This window comes from Maylandia zebra, linkage group LG16 (assembly GCF_041146795.1).
Source record: "Maylandia zebra isolate NMK-2024a linkage group LG16, Mzebra_GT3a, whole genome shotgun sequence".
Lineage (NCBI taxonomy): Eukaryota > Metazoa > Chordata > Actinopteri > Cichliformes > Cichlidae > Maylandia > Maylandia zebra.
The window spans coordinates 5790460-5807940 of NC_135182.1; the positions used below are offsets into that span (position 1 = coordinate 5790460).

The 17481-nt window shown below is 39.9% G+C and overlaps 1 protein-coding gene across 4 annotated transcripts in view; it reads right to left on the bottom strand.

Moving 5' to 3' along the window:
• Nucleotides 1–6141, bottom strand: part of LOC101469272 (radixin) — a 48242-nt gene extending 42101 nt beyond the window's left edge. The window contains exon 1 of one of the 4 annotated variants that reach the window (XM_012925242.5): nt 5997–6141. The gene's annotated coding sequence lies outside the window, so the exon portion shown is untranslated. The other 3 variants (XM_012925243.5, XM_004573027.5, XM_012925244.4) reach the window with 3 other exon arrangements.
• Nucleotides 6142–17481: the final 11340 nt, after the last annotated feature.

Genomic DNA, 17481 nt, shown 5'->3' on the forward strand with positions numbered 1-17481 from the left:
ATACTCTTTACACTGGCTCCCAACAGGTTTACGATTCATTTTAAAATCCTTGTAATAACATACGAAATAAGTCACGGCCAAGGTCCAGATTATATACACTGCTCCTCACCATCTTCACGGGTTCAGAATCTGTTAGTTGTTTGCTGTACACAACTAAAGACTGGGGAGAATGAGCCTTTAAGTCTGTGGGACCGAGGCAATGGAAGAGTCTACCGCCACAACTACGTCTAGTTGACTCTGTGGGTGCTTTTAAAAAGCAGTAAAAACTTTTAATAAAACAGGCTTTGTGTTGATTTTATTGGATTATTATTATTATTATTATTATTATTATTATTATTATTCTTCATTTGTTTGTCTTTTAGAAATCTTTTTCTTAATTGTGTCTTATTTTATCTTTTTATTGGCTATTATGGCACTTAATGTTTTTAATTTTACTTTTTTTTGTGTAAAGCTCTTAATAAATGTTACTTACTTCCAATATTGATTCTTAAGCATACCAGATATGCTGAAATTATATATTTATTGGACCTATGAATTATCTATATGCAAGTAGTGTATATGCACAAACTAACACCAGAACAGCCACTTAACTAGAGAGCTATGGAAATCACAAGATAGAAAGTACAGGTGATAGCAGGCTAGCAGCAACTGAACTTTCTAAATAACAGTGAGATTAATTATCTACCAAACAAACTCTGACAGCTGTTAACATACAGTGCAAACCAGATCCAACAGAGCTCTACTTGTGGTGGGAAGCACTGATATATAAATACTGACCAATTTGTATTGATGTTGGATTTTTTTAAGCACCCTAAAAACAGATATCAGTATCAGCACCACAAATGCATAAATAACTCAGACAGTTCCATCGCTCCTGCTGGCCTTAACAGCTTTTTCACTGGAAGCCCTATTACAATCAATGCAACAAATTCATTGTTGAAACCATTTTCAGCTGTAGGTAGGAAAGATGAGAAAGTGTCTCATAGATCTAAAATAACTTCATCCACAATTTAATAACAGCTAGACTGAACCAGAAGAAACTGAACCATTATCAGCATAAGTCCCTTGGCTGGAAAACTTAAATTTAAAGCAGGTAGACTGCAAAATCTAAAGCCTGGGATGAGTTTATCAGCTGAGTCACCTTGTGCAATTTTCTTCCAACCCTGTAACACCTTCTGCTTGCTCTGTGTCTTTCTATTTCACATCGAGGGTGAGAGACAGTGAGGAAGGACTACAACAGTGAATTGATGGAAAAAAAAAAAAAAAAAAAAGAGAGAGAGAGAGAAAGTCGGTAAGAATTCAAAGCTTCACTTGACCCATATACCTGCAGCCAGCAGATAGGTGAAGACACTGAATGCTAAGAGAGTTGAAGTGGTTTTACGTCTGTGTTCTGTGAAACAGTATAAAGCCAGTCGTTCAAAAAAGAAAAAACCCACAGCACACACAGGTCTGCACTGTGTAGACAGGCTTAGAAAAAAGTGATGTAATATATTTAGTGAAACCACAGGGTCACTTAAAAAAAGATATAGCTTTCAGGTCCCCATTCATGCAAAAAGAAACCTCTCTCAATGTGAACATTGCTTTCTTTCATCTCTCTCGTTTTCCCAGTTGATATCAACACTGTTAATAGGGCTGTTTGATATAATGATATATATCGGATGACGATATAAAAACGTCTATCATTTCATATTACGCTATCGTTTGTTTCGTGGTGTCGCAAAATAAACTGTTTACGGCAATATTTATTTTTTCATGGTTTTGATGGTCACTGTAGTTTTTATTAATTTCTTAAAGTTCTCTCTTTCTCTTATATTTAATATAACCACACTAGGGACGGACAAGCGCCTGTTTTTATGCGTTGTCGTTAGCAACAACGACGGTAACAGCATCGCGTGTCCGCTTGTTTATGTTCCACATAAACCTTTCACAATAAAGCTCAAGATCCTGTTGAGATTTTTCACATGAATCACGTGAAAGAGCAGATTATTTACGGATGAGAAGCAAAAAAGAGCCGCCAGGTGCTAAAAAATAAACCTTAGACTCAAACGTTAGAACAGGCTTTTCCCTGCAGCACGCCGTGTAATAAAGAAAACGGCGGCCGTTACTATGTCTAAAAATGTATAGTTTCATGCATAGGTTAAAACACGACTCCAGCTGGAAACACTTCACGCAAGTCGAGCTGCCTGAGATTCACATAATTTACAGAAAATGTTACATTTTTGTGATTTATATCGTTATCGGACGATAGAATTCTTATATTGGGATATGAGATTTTGGTCAGATCGCACAGCCCTAACTTAATATCAAAAAAATTTACAGACTTTTATAGATTTTCCAGTCGCCTTTACAGACCTCTGTTACTTGTCCCTCCTTTGCCATTTAATCATGTTAAGTTGGGCTGTGATTCATATTGGGAAATACTGTTCTGACTTTCTTTGCCATTTAAAAATGGCAATAAAATAAAATAAGTGGTGGTGGGGGGAGGGGGAAGGTAATGAAACCCCATTCAGAAATGTGGAGCTGGATCTCGTTCAATTATTTTCAACAGTTCTTGACAACATCACCGGTTTCCTTTATTCTGTTAATTTACATAGTGATAGCTTAAACATAAAAAACAAAGGGCGACTGTTGCTGTGAAATACTTGCAACGGTAAATCTCTGTCATTACATGTGTGTTTGCAGAAGCCACAAAATGTCCTGCTGTTAAGTGCCAGGGCTGACACACTCATAACTTTGAGCAGCTGTTACAACAGCAGGAATCGGCACCAACTGCTTAGAAAACAAAGCTTTACTTAAACCACCAAAGAGCCAATTGACCCCTCTGTGAATGTCAGGAGGGGAGACTTTGTGATAAAACGCAAATGGCTTGTCCCAGGTGTGACCTCTGAAACTAACTGAGCTAACACAAACTCCTTTCAAGCCACTGAAAAGGTGTGAATTTTCATGAGTTTCTCAAATATAATAAAATTTATGGCACAAACAGCAGCTTTTTTGGAATCACCTCCAAGCGCTCCAAGCTTACATGCTGACTTTTTTCCCCCTCTCAGTTGGAGGAAATGGGAGGCAGAGAATGGGTAGGATTGGGGGACGGGATGGAGTATAACGCTGAATCTCAACAGCCAACCGCAGAAGACCACGCTAATCAGCCAAAAACAAAGACTAGCTCCAGATGCATGTGTAATGACTATGGCTGAATTTGAAACCAGCCCGTTTTATTTACAGACGTGCATGAAGGACGTTTGCATTTGTTGTCCCTCCAAAACCGTAACCTCTGTGTCAGAATTCTTCACGCACTGAGTTACTTAAACCAGCTTTAAAGTGTGCAGGAAACAGAGCAGATAAAGGCAAAGAAAGTGAAAGAGAGGACATGAGATTGAGGCACAATAAATAAGGGAGAAATGAGAGAAACTAGATAGCATCAGTCTGCGACAGGCCTCTGGAGCTAAAATATTGGCTCCCTGTTCCCAGCTGATACTACTACATATGCTCCAACGTAACAACTGATGTGATAAATTACACCAACATACATGAGACAGAAAGGCATATTTCTGGCATATTACTTAAGATGTTGCAAGCTGTCAGCCTTATGTTTGTGAAAAAAGTAGAACAACAGTAATAACTCACTGCGTTTTATATTTTTGATCTCTTTTTCCACTTGAACAGTTAAAGATTCACCATTACTTTTGTTGCTTAGTGTTAAACTTAAATTCCAGCTGCAATGCAAAGCATGTTCCTGGTTCAACTCTGACCATTTAAACTTGTTACCCATGCATGAATGCACCTTCACAATGCACCGAATGACAATAATAGATGTTTCTGGCACATTTCTCCTTTGTTTTAGATGTAACTAGACTTGACAGGCATCTATAATTAACAGAAGAAATGTAAACAGACAATGTAAATACTGTCTCTAAACTTTTAAAGTGCTTACATAGACTACGATAGAATGGAAATAGCAACAAAACACCATAAAAGTCTAAATTTTCATTAACAAGGCTGATAAGGGAAAACTGCACTCAGTACGAACACAGCCATAGCCATAACATAGTAGAGGAGTTTCACGTTGACAGCTGGTGTGTGAATACTCTGTCTAAATTCTTCCAGCTGGCAAATTGTCTTATTATGAACATTCTTAGGGTTGGTGCAAGTTGGTTTAAATTTTTTAAGAATAAAGAAAACCAGGGCCTATTCTCTTTCTTAAAATAGCGGAGGGATACTGCTGTTATTGCCATTTTAGTGTCTTTACATTTATCTCACGGTTACCATTTTTGATACAGTGAGGGTTTATTTACAAATACGAAGTTTAATCGTAATGACAAGTCTCTTTAATTAGCCAATGAGTAAGCATGTACTTTCAAGCCTTCATTAATAACTTCTGCTGTAAAGCTTTCTTCTTCTGCATTTAAGTGGTCTTACAGCAACATTTCTCAGGAATTAACAGCTATATGGACGTGTGGTCAGGACAAGCATTAGCATTCTCTTTTTGTGGCCTTGTGCCGTGGGATTATTCAACAGGTTACAAAAAAATAGCGCAGCCGAGAGAAATCTAAAACCAGCAGTCAAGGGTATCTGATGTCATGGTGCGGAGAGCCTCCTTCTCAAATGAGTTGTAATTCGGTCCCACGAGTGGGCGGGCTCGAGAGCAACAGGAGAATTTGAGCGATGGGAATAATGGCCAATAAATTCACTCGCTGTGCCTATCAGCAGCTCGTAATTTGCCTGACGCCGACAGAGCATCTGTTTGTGCCAGATGGACCGCTAGCGTCCTGCATGTGTGTGTGTGTGTGTGCGCGCGCTACTGTGACTGAATTGAAAACCGTTATTTATGTGCAAAAGCCATACTGGTCCGCGTGCTTCAAGCTTAGCGCCTAAACTTGAAAATGATAAACTAAGGCCAAGGTTGCCAACGTTAACATATCCTCATCTTGCTGATAAACAAAAAAAGTCAGACTTAAATCGAAGTTGTTATTTGTTTTTACGTTACAGTATCGCCTGTATAATCTTGGAGGCAGCGCTAAAAAAATGCGGAATTTAAATCGACCGCAAGTATCTCAAAGTGCGGTGACCGCAACACACGAGTCCCCGAATGCCGTATCTGCACCTGCTAACAGTTCAGTGTGAACGATGTGCTAATCGTGTTTCAGCAGCGGCTGTTTTCGACATTGTTACAGAAAGAAAGGCGCGTTGTCAGCACCACAAAAGTTGCAAACGGCGCAAGAAACATTCTTTCCGCTGCGAGCTTTTTTTTCTCTTCCCCACCAGAGCATCAGTCCCTTCCAGCACATGAACAGGACCTCGCCTGAATTTCAACAGCAAAGGCGGGCACGTTCAAGCTCTCCCGGGTAGCTGTTGAAATCATTATCGAAGCGCTCAGAGGAGCTCGTGAAAGCTCACATATATATTCCGCTTGAATCTCGAAGTAGACATGACAACTAATTGCCATGACTACCCTCTTCTGTTGCCTAACACCGACTGACACTGAGCCCTTCAGAGGAAAGCGACACGGGCTTACTCACCCGTCCTCCCGTCCTAAAACGTGCACGAAGCCGGTTAGAAACTGAGGTGAAGCCAAACCGGGGGCACGCCGCCTTTAACCTGCCAGTCAAAGTGCGCTAGAAAATAAGTTGTGCCGCTCGTCAGCGGCCCAGAGTGTTCAAATAAAGACACAGCTGCCGCTCTGCAGCCCAGAGAAGAAAATAAATCCCTTCTCATAATGGACGGCTTAAAGGAAAAGAAGGACGACAGGCAGAGATGAAGACGGTCAAACTCACCTCTAACGCCTAGCTGCGCTCGAGGATGTGTCCCAACTGTCACACCCTCCAGCAGGCAGCAGTACTTTATATATCCACAGCGATTAAAAATAGACCGTTTCACGTTCCCGGACACGGTGCGTACTGAGAGTGTAGCTATAGTGATACAGGCTTCATTGGAGGGAGACTCCTCCGCTAGTCTCCCACGACCGGAGAAGAGGTAGTCAATATGGCTGACAAACTCACCGTACCGAGGCGTGGTGAGCAGAGTCCTGCAGATTCACCCACCCCTCCTCCTCACACCGTGCGACTGAAACTCTGCAGAGCAGCCCAGCTGTGGGGTGTAGGACTGGGGTTCAGGAGCTTATCACCCCACCCTCCAAAAAAGGAGACGTTTTATTACCTCACAGACCCTTCTGGTAAATGTGTTGGGTCACATTTTATTTTGAGAAGTGCCCCCCTGCTGCTATGTAATGTGGCAAGTGTGTGACTGTAAAAGTGTTTGTATAGACATTTAGCTAAAAGCACCAAAGCAGTCAAAGCTTTAACGAATGTAGACTCGTTTTTTATTTATTTATTTTTTTTAAATGTGCTAACAGTTTGCACTGGGAACCCTCAGTGTTTGTGTAAATCTTGCAGGCATGGCCATTAAATTAGAAACATGAAAAGAAGAAGAGCATGCAGCTCTAACTCCTTCACAGTGCTCCAGATCCGTTAGAAATCAGCTTCACATTGAGACAGTGGCAGAGTAATGGCAAAGTGAAATGGCTAGTGTATCATGCATTCAGCACATAGTGGTTCTGGTTCTTTACATCACCTGTGTTTTTATTTATTTATTTATTTATTTTTGCAGCGTGCCCTGCTGACCCTTGCTGGTGAGCTAAAGTGATGAAAAACTCACTTTAAGGCACATCAGTTGGCCAATGATCAGCAATTTTACATTTTCATGTAATTCTTCTACATAAATCAGTCTAATAGGTTGGTTTTTTAGGCGGTGTGGTCATGAAAGGAGTCTGTTGAGTCTGTTGAGGATGACCAAGGGGCACGCATTAATTTACATCAAACACGAAACAGGACACTGCTGGCGGACCTTAGTGTCAAAAATAAGTGCTGGATTCATGCTGAATGTGTTGGAGTAAGACTGAAGGCACAAGGCAGGCGGTGGGACTGCTTTACAACACATATGCCTCCTTAGTTGTTTAGTCCCTATATTACCCATATGAAGTAGCAGATTCACTCCAGAGCTGCAGTGGTATCACAGACACACGTGAAACATTTGACCTCACAGATACGTGCCTTCAGTGAAAGTAGAACAATATCGTCGACACTTGTCTGTTGAGTTTTCCTTCCACCTCAGCAGGCGGTAGCGCCCATCTGCATCTCCTGAAAAAGCTCATCATTCATCCATCCCCGCCTGGAAATGAAAGCTTTATGAAAATAGCCGTGTTGTGAAACAGTCCATGTGGTTATGAAGAGGAGAGATGTGTCATCTTTGAGCTGTGAGTCACTGGCATTCTCAGTTGCCTAAACTTGAAGTTGTAATAAGGAAAAGGAAAAAAAAAAACCCCACACAAGGATAATATCAGCAGATATCAATTGCTGTTTACATCCAATTAGAGCCTGACTAATGGCTTTCTGGAACTGGTGTACATTTTTGCTATTAGGAGCCTCTGATCTGACGGATTTGCTCATTAAGTTTATAATTTATCTTCCAAACATTTTACTCGCGCAACGTTTGGGAATAATCCACCCATTAAGTATGTGTAAGTTTGTCCAGGTGTCAAATATCAGCATACAGCATGCAGGGCAACTGAAAGGTATGTGTGCTATCACGGCCGTGTCAGATGTCAGCCTCAAGGAGAAAGTGAAAGAATCTGCTTGAATATGGAGGCCAGATTATAATTGCATATCTCTAGGGGGGCTGATTCATCAGTTTGCATCTTTGGCCTATTTCAGCATCTCTGTCAAAAACGGGTGGTCATAAAGGGAGAACAGAAGAACAAATGGTCTTTGGTTCTTCTGCATTAGAGGTTCAATACTTTTAACATTGTGATGGCGCTCACATTCCTCCCACATATGGCTCCTCTTTTTTGTTCTCACCTCTTCAAGGCCGTGTCCTCTCGCTTTCACTCACCACGGTTTTGTTTTGTTCACTCGGCAGTTTTAGGAAGTAATGTAGTACATTAAATGGGATTACAGTAATCTCATGAGTGCGCTCCATGACACAGTGTGATTCTCTTCCAGTAACATGTGAATTAAGGTCTTCTGCAAACTGAACTAATGAGTCTGGAACACAGATAATCAAACCTTTCGATCCAAAACTGCAATATGCAGCTCTATTCTATTCAAAATCAGTCTATGATTCATCTCTTTGTTAGCCATGTTTAAAAGTTTGTTGGCTGAATGGTTCAGTTTTTAACTCAGAATTTGAAATCCTTTACTTTTTTGCTTTTTTTGTTTTGTTTTAAATTTAATGCATATATAGCACCCAGCCTGCATTTAACATAAATCGCACAACTTCAGGAAACATAATTTACCTGACTGATTATTTAAAATGTCATTTATGTAACACATTGATTGTGCAATTGTTATTTAGGTGTTCTTTTCTTGTTTTAATTGTTAAAGAGACAAGAGTTTAAGGGACTACTGAGATTTTTTTTATTGTACAACACTGACACCCGATGGTTGCGTACGTTTATGAGCACAAGTTGTTAGTCTCCAGGGAAACATCTGTTTTAAAGGGTGCTCCTGTTGCTGTGTTTGGTAACAGATGAAGGCTAATATAGCATAAACCTTTGTTTATATGTATATAATCTGGATCTCCAATTAAAGGTGGAAGAGAAATAAAGATTGTTTATAAAGCTCAGATGGAGAGCCACAATCTAGTTGCATCAGTAGACCAAGAGAAAAAAAAAAAATTAATTAATTAAATAATTTGAGTAAACCTATAGGTTCTACAATTTCCCATATTTTTTGCAAAAAGTCTGTAAAGATGCAACCACTAGAGGGTGTAGGTGGGCACTTTCCTTAACCATGACCTTAACCATGAAGTTCAGAGGTCAGTTGTAGATTCATGTGTGTGTTTGTGTGTGTTTGTGTGTGGGGTGGGGGGTAGTGGAGAAAAGGACACTGGCCTCACTTGTGGAAAAACAAAGACAAGAAAAAATAATTAGTAATAAATGAAAAATGTGCATTGAATTCACACATGGAAAGCAGACCTTGGTTAGTATACATTATATTATTTGCAGTGAAGAACTTACTACATTCTTATTAATACAAATGTTTAGGTGTTTGCAAACACAGAATAATATATAATGACAGGAATTTCAAAAATGCTGTCCTCATGTACCCAAGTGTTCTTCGCTCTCGAACTCTAAAAAATCCCAAAAATATCAAATGAATTAATAAATTCTCTCCTTAGTAACCCCGTTTAAATCCTGAGTTAAAACTGTGGTGTTACATTTCTGCATTAACCTCTTACTTTTATTACTGAGCCTACAAGACGAGGTTCACTCAAGGGCCTAATTTTCCTTTGTGAGGATTACTGCAGGATGTGCAGGAAATTTACCTGCAGGGAAAAAAAACCCCCAGTAAGATCCATAGGTGCTGATCCATTCATGAGCCTCTCTGCTCAATAAGGTTAATCTAAAAGAACAAAGTAAAACTTCTGCTCAAATATTTAACTCTCGCTGAGATTATGAAAGGCTTTTTAAAGCATGACTGATTAACAAGGCTGGAAGACTATAGAATATAGCAGGATCTTACAGTCTTACTCAAATGCAATCACACAGACAAGATTGCGCGTACAGAACACAATCATTCATATCAGCACTTCAGAGACAAGTTAAATGTGCTTCAAAGTTTGAAGTACAGTGTACTTTAGAACAGGCCTTTCACTGATTACACACTCACCAGCAGTCTTTGTTGGTTCATTTAATACCCCAATGAGGGAGAAAATATCAGCTGTGTCTTTCAAATATTTAAATTTTTTGCCCCAAGTATTATTGTGTTTTGAAAAGACTCTAATTGCAAGGATTCAGAGAGTCACAGCGCAGAGGGTCCGTACCCAAACTAAGCATGTTTCCTCACTCAGTCAGTGCCTGCTCCTCTGCTATCTCCACATGCAATTCCTATGATCCAGAAACTTACCACTCAGCATTCCCTACTGCTTGATCAGTGACTATAATGCTTCAGACCAAGCCAAAACATTTTACCTTAATTCTTGTTGGAGCAAAACTTTTTCCTGGGCAACAGCCGAGGACACTTATCATCTTTTACTGCTTTTCTAGGTGTGAAAGCAAGCTAAGCAGCTCATTTCTTTAGGCAAAGCCTTCTGTATTGGAATATTCCATCATGGTCAGAACCTTTACTGCTGACTTTGTAAGGAAAGAACATGAGCCTAAACTATTGGAGCCTCTCACAGCTAACCCATTTAAAAACTACTGAAGAGTGTCGACTTAAAACAAACTTCGGCCACTGTCCTTACCTATATGCTTTGCCCATTTCTTGCAGTTCTTCTGTACAGGAACAGTTGCGGCTCAGGAGGTAGAGCAGGTTATCAGCTGATCAAAAGGTTGGTGGTTCAGTCCAGTCTGCATGCCATGGTCTCTGACACCACCATTAGCATGAATGTTAAATAGAAAGCACTTAACTGTATCACAAAGTGCTTGTATGAATGGGCGTGTGCTTTGAGTGCTCAGGTAGAGCAGAAAGGCCTTATATAAGAACCAGTCCATTCACCATTCTCTAACTCCTGAAAGAACTGGTGCAAATTTCCGGTGTGCTCAATGCACTTTTCCCCACCAAAACTCTGCTAGGAACGAGTGCTAGTAGGTGCATACATTGTGGTGAACATAGGAATTTAGTTATGTCCCATTCAGCCAAAAGACACAGCTTATGAGCAGTGCAGGGAGTGCTAGTTGATTAACCCCTTTTATCTTTAGGCAGCTCAAGCTTAGCATGCATGCATCCTCTTGATTTGATAATCAACTCTCGTCCTCGTTAGTACTGGAGACATAGTGGAGATGAGTATTCTCATCATTAATCCAAATTATCCAGCTAGCACATGTGTTGAATTGCTTCAAATACCTACCTGCTGTAACTCATACAAGTTAGGAGTTTCTTGATTTGCATCTCACTCATTCCAGCTTTTGGGCACCCCTTTTTTAACAACATAAATCCCCACATTGACTGATCTGTTGGAAGATTAGTTAGCTGGTGTCATTCCCAATGTCCCTCTGAGCGATACAGTCTATGTGAAATGTTCACTAAAGGGCAAGCTTTGTTGGCACCACAACTGTGTGACTGTGCATTTTGCAGGCTGGAGCCTCCTCTCTTCAAACTCTATTTTCACTCTATGTTCTGTATTTTGTGGTTTTCAAACTATGAACCCTTCCTCTCCTGCTGTTGTTTCCTTCAAGGCTGTGGATTGACATTGACCCTTAATGAAGCACGGTAACTTTTGTGGGGTTGGCAATCAAAAGCAATTATCAGAAGAGAGAAGGTGGATAATTTGCATATTCATAGAGTTTGACATACTAAATGAAAGAAATTACAAAAAATAATGTCAGGGCAAATGTCTCCAACAGCTGACTTATCAAATGAGACCTAATTTTAAACTCTTGAACTAAACACAGGCCAGAGTTATTGGGATATTAATTTTGCTGGAAAATTAAATGTATTACCTCGGTAAAAGTGGACTACACACAGTGCTGTGAAAAAGTCTTTGTCCTTTCTTGATTTCTTAGTCTTTTGCATATTTGTTTCAGGTCATCAAACAAATTTTAACATTAGGCAAAGATACCTGAGTAAAGGCAAAGTTTTAGATCATTAAACAAGTTCAGATTTGTCACATATGGCATGATAGATGTAAAAAAGCAAGAAATAAGGAATATTTTTTCACAGCACTATAAGGCGCTTTTGCATTAAAACATTCTTCTTTCAGTCATTTCAGAAGGAAACACTGGTTTGAAATCTGCCCAGTGAATTTTCCCATGACCACTTGGGAGCAGCATATCACCATCTGATGTCACATACAGTATTAGTGTGGCTCTTTTTGCCCTATGAAATATCAAACAAATGGTGCTGAGCAGTTTACTTTTTATGTTTGCGTTTGGCATTCCTTTACTATTGATTCCTTGAAGTTTAAAGCAAACACCGGTTTGACTTGTTTGATATGAGAGTCAACACAGCATACAGTTCCATCATGTCCTCATTATGTTACCTAAGAGTACAGTATAACAAACCAGTGTGTTTACACATGGAGGTGGTTTGCCCTCGTAAGTTGATGGGACTGAATGCGCTCTCACCATGATTTATTTTTCTGGCATTTATGCAGCAGGTAAAGTTTACAGAAACCGAAAACACCGTGAATAAATTATATAATGTGTTTCTGAAGTGATTATAGGGCTAATTCATGTTAATTTTCCATTTTTCTCTTTACTGGGGACTGAGGAGTAGAACATTTCTAATCATACAGGCATTTATGTTTCTCATTTCTTACAGTTTACCACCTAAAATCAAAGTATTTTTGAATCTTTTATTATTTATGCTCTTTTCCTAATAATATCTCCCAGGGAATGCATGTTTAAAGTAAAAAGTATATAGGTACTAGTGCAGAACCCTGTGGAACTCCATTATTAATGTTTTTACAGTATGTACATGAAAGACTGATTTTTTTACCTGAACAAATTGGAATTTATCTCTTGTATATGAATTTAATTTAAATTTGTGTGCAGAAGTAACCAATTATGAGTGAAGAAATGTTGAAGATAGAAAGTGAAAACTGAATAAATATACAAAACAAAATACAATAATTTAAAATGCACTCATGTTTGAACACTGTTGCCTTGAAACATGTGGCTACTTTGCCAGGACTCTCCAAATAGCACAACTCGTTCAGGGCCATAGTGTCCCAGTGAACGAGCTGGGTGTCATGCTTGTTTTGTTGTTTGACTTTAAGAGTTGTCCGATGGACAGTAGCAGTATCTGAGTTCGGCAGCATCAGGACCCTAAACAAATGCACTCAGCTGTTGTCATCACTTTTGCAGGACTTATCTTAGTGGCCAAAAAGTAAAATGGTAAATGGTCTGTATAGCGCTTTTCTAGTCCCTAAGGACCCCAAAGCGCTTTACACAACCTGTCATCCACCCACTGGTGATGGCAGCTACATTGTAGCCACAGCCACCCTGGGGCGCACTGACAGAGGCGAGGCTGCCGGACACTGGCGCCACCGGGCCCTCTGACCACTACCAGTAGGCAACGGGTGAAGTGTCTTGCCCAAGGACACAACGACCGAGACTGTCCGAGCCGGGACCGAACCGGCAACCTTCCGATTACAAGGCGAACTCCCAACTCTTGAGCCACAATTGCCGCACCTCGACAGCAAGGGCCGCGAGCTGCCGTCATCTTTCGACTTTGTCGAATTCACTCGCTCGCTCTTTGTCAACTGATCCTTTAAAGTAGACTGTGGGAAAAAAATGAAAATGTGTGCGGATCGATCTAAATATCAATAATATCAATATGAACACTGGAATTGATATTGGATCTATATAGTGCCATAGCATCAGTATTTTGTTCCTCTAAGTTCAGTTTGTAGCCCACTGAACTGTGTGCAATAATATTTTTTTTTGAAAATGACAAAATACACCTCAAACGCACAACATGAAAAAGGTCTGAGCCTTTTGTGTTCACCGTCACATCTGTTTTATTTATACTCGATAACACATTTGTGTTATCGTGCTTTACAGACAGGGAGGTTTAAATTCCTGGTTTCAAAATACATAAAAAAACTGAAAGGTGTCTTTTTATTATGCTAACTCAGTATTGTGGAAAGTAAAAAGTCAATTAGTGGTCATAAAAATCTGCAAATTGATGATGATTCATCTCATAAAGCATGACACATTGCTCTTCCCTACAGCTGCCTTTATAGGTTAAAAGTATCAGCATCAGCACTGGCCCTGTATTTACTTGGTATTGTGTCCATAACAAACCACTAGTGAAAAAGTTTGTTAAATATTGGAACAAGATAACTTTGCAACATGTGCTTAATGTCGTCAAAGGGTGAATTTTAACCTACACTCCTCTTATCTTAAATCTAAGCAATCACAAAGTAAAAAATAGAATTTCAAAAAGAGAAAGTAAATAAACGCCCTACAACAAAAGCAAACCTCTAGCTAAGAGTTCTGGTAGTTAGCCACTGAAACCCCTCCCAAACCCAATGTTTTTTATTTCCTCATCTGGTGAGATACCATGTTGGAGCACTGCTCTACCGCCAAAAATTGCACTGAAGTATTCATGCCTTCAAGAAGTTATGACAAAGAATTAGAATATGTTAATCTTACAAAATTGACCAATTTAACTAGATTTATTTAAGTAACACAACAGGACCAATTTGCATTTGCGAGAAGAAGCCCGATTTGTGATTCAAACATAACTCAAGTTCTGGCCACGAAAATAAATGTATTTTCTTACTTTTCCTCCACTCTCATCAGATATACACAACCTTCAAGTTAGCTGGGGTGTCGAGCTCGGGCGACATAGACTTGGATACTAAACACAGAGTTTGACTTTGCCAGCAAGGTGACTCAGTGTTTTCAGCAGTGTAAAGATGAATGCCAAAAGCAATATTATGCAGGTGGAATAATGGGATTCTGGCTGGAAAAGTGGTGGATTAATCAAATTGTGGGCTTAACTGCAATAAGAATAATTACTGTAGTTTTCTAAACTGAATTGCCTAGTAACAGCAAATTTACCGTTGAGTTGAAACACCGGGACTACGAAAAATGACAGAGCAGTCAGTGTGGGTTAACTGCCTTAATTGGCAACATAGTAAAACTCAAAGAGAAAGGCAAAAGAGAGGGAGACAGTTGTGTCTCTTCAGGGAAACAAACCCACTGTTGGAACACTGACAGCAAAAGATAATAAGACCATGAGGTCGACCACCTGCCTCCATCTCATCTTATCCCTTGCATCATCTTCTGTCACACCAACCCTCTGCATGTTCTTCATCTTCTTTACATGTGGTCTTCCTCTTTTCTTCAATCTTGCATACGCTTTGCTACTTTCTTTCTCCCTTTCTGCCTGTGAACACACCTTTTTCCTCTCCTGTGCCCAACAGTAGCATAGTTTCCACCAGCACCTATTTATACTATAAACAGAAAAATGAGCAATAATATAAGAAATTATTATAAATAGGTAAATAAGGCTGAAATGAAGTGTATTAAAGTAGACCCTGCCCTTCCTGTAGACAGAGTGGTTTTTAAAAATTTGCTACACAGATGTCTCACATACCTTCTTTCAGCTTCTTAACCTGCATTAAACGTTGTGAAAAGTTGTAAAATAGATGTTATAGTTTCACTAAAAAAATAGGCTAAACTGAACAAATGTTACACCTTTAATACTATTGATTATTAGATCGATCAATCTTTAGTAGAATAGGAGACAGCGCCTTCAGCTTTCAGGACGCTCTTCTGTGGTACCAGCTCTCAGTCTGGAAAGACACCCTCTCTACTTTTAAGATTAGGCTCAAAACTAGGTTTAAACAATGCTCAGTTGGTGCTAATGGGGCCAAAGTGTGCCAAGAAAATGCCCCCCACACCATTACATCTGCACTGACACAAGACAGGATAGATGCATGATTTCATGTTTACTAACTCTGGCCCTGTGACCCAACTATTAAAGCAGAAATTCAGACTCATCAGACTCAACACTTTTCCGATGTTCTAGTGTCTAATCTTTCCTGTTTTTCCTGCTTCTGATGCTTCTGCTTCAAGGTTCGACATGTTGAACATTACATGTAGCTGGGGGGTTGTTTGAGTTCTGTTGCCTTCCTATCAGTTAAAAGCGTGAAGATTGCATTTACATCCAGCAAAATGCTGCCCTCGGCTGTGCAGGAAAATCCCAGCAGACCATTGAGTAGCTAATATGCGAATGGCTGATTAGATATTTGCATTAACAGGCAGTTGAACCAGTGTATCTAATGAGTGAATTTAGCATCTTCTCTTAATCAGGACTGTGAGATCTGATCCATATCTGAAAGCTAATGAGAGCTTTTATTTTTTTTGAATGCAGCAAAAGGTGCTGAGCTGGTTCTCGTTGACGTGGCTGCTCTTCAGTACTGTCCCATACAGATGCAGATTATAATGTGCAATGAGGACATAAACTCACTTAGTAAATATTTGGTCTGTATTTCTCAGCAGTCAGCATGTTGCAAACTGAATGAAATTAGTGCAATCCAACCATGAAGGCATTGTTTTACAGCAGGCTGTCAGGATTGTGGATCTGTTTCTGCAGCAGAATGATAACATCATACGTTTTAAACTACTAGTGTATACTTTGTGAGTTACACTATGGAGCCAACATATTGGTATAGCAACGTTAGTGTCTCAGTTTTCTCCGGAGGAGCACTTTCCCATGCAGCCAGTCACAGTGACAAGTGGCATGTGTCATCATCAGCCCGAGACCCTCAGTGTTTCCATTGCTTTATATGGAGGAATGAGAACATCAAAGAGTGCATGCCAGAAACTGGGAAGAGGAGTGAGGGGGCTGAGTAGTGGGCTGTGAGACTGAAGATAAAGTGAGGATAAAATAAAAACTCACAGTGACAAGAAGCAGGAGAGAAGAGAAACACATAGCAGCGGAGTGAGATAGACACGGAGATAAGCAAGTAAAGAAGAGGAGAAATAATTCAACACGACTCTTTTTGAGAGGTGTAACTCAGAGTTTCCCTACTAAGGAAGAAGTTGAGAGGAAACCCTGTCTTTCAGTAGATAACAGTAATACCCATATGTATCACCAAGCAAACTTTGATCGCTGTAACAAAAAATTTAAAAAAAGGAAAACAGTTACAGGCAATATTTTATTGTTGCATGTGGCCTCAGTTTTCTCTTCATTTTAATTTGGCTAACCTGGAAGTTTCTGCTTTGCTGTTTATCTTGGTAAGAGTGTAACAATTGCAGGCCTAAGGAATGCACTCAGTAGGTATCCTGAAACATATACAAAAGATGCATGGCCTCCTAGGTTGTAACGTTCTGGAAGTACCCTAAACATTTCTTCCAATGGCCACTAGGGGGCGACCCCTCCAATTACAAAAAGAACTGTATAGAAGCCTGCGAGAAAACAGTCCTTCATCTCCATTGATCTGCTATCCCACGAAACACGTTCCTAATGGGTCCATGGCCTCAGATGATCATAATATTTGTCCATATTATTTACTTTGTTATCCTGTCAAAGCGAGACAACAAAGAAGAGTATGCATTGTAACTGATTAGCTGCTGCTTTGTCAGTATGCAGTGCTCAGTCACTCACTTCCAAACACCAAAATCTTCACTCTCTGCCCGAGGTATCAATACAAGAGTTCACTGACCAGTGTCGGACACCCCAATTGGCTACGTCTATCTTTTATATACAGTCTGTGGTTAGTGTAACATTAGTGCATTACTAATAGCACCCAGGCTGTCTGAAGTTACCCTCTGAAGACCCGACAGTGAATTCAGTTTGTTTTACAATCCAGTCACAGTCAAAATATAATTTTCCCAGAATGACCTGTAACTAAGAAAAAAAGTCCAGATGAAACACGTCCCCATTTTTGATTTTTGACAGCTTGTCGTGCTCTCACACTTTACTCATCCCCGCTGCCCCGAATCTCTGACCTATTTTGGTATTGCAGTGTTAGCGTCTTCTCTTCTGGGAATCTTCAGACGAGTTGGGGCTGTGTGTGTGTTTCCCAGTA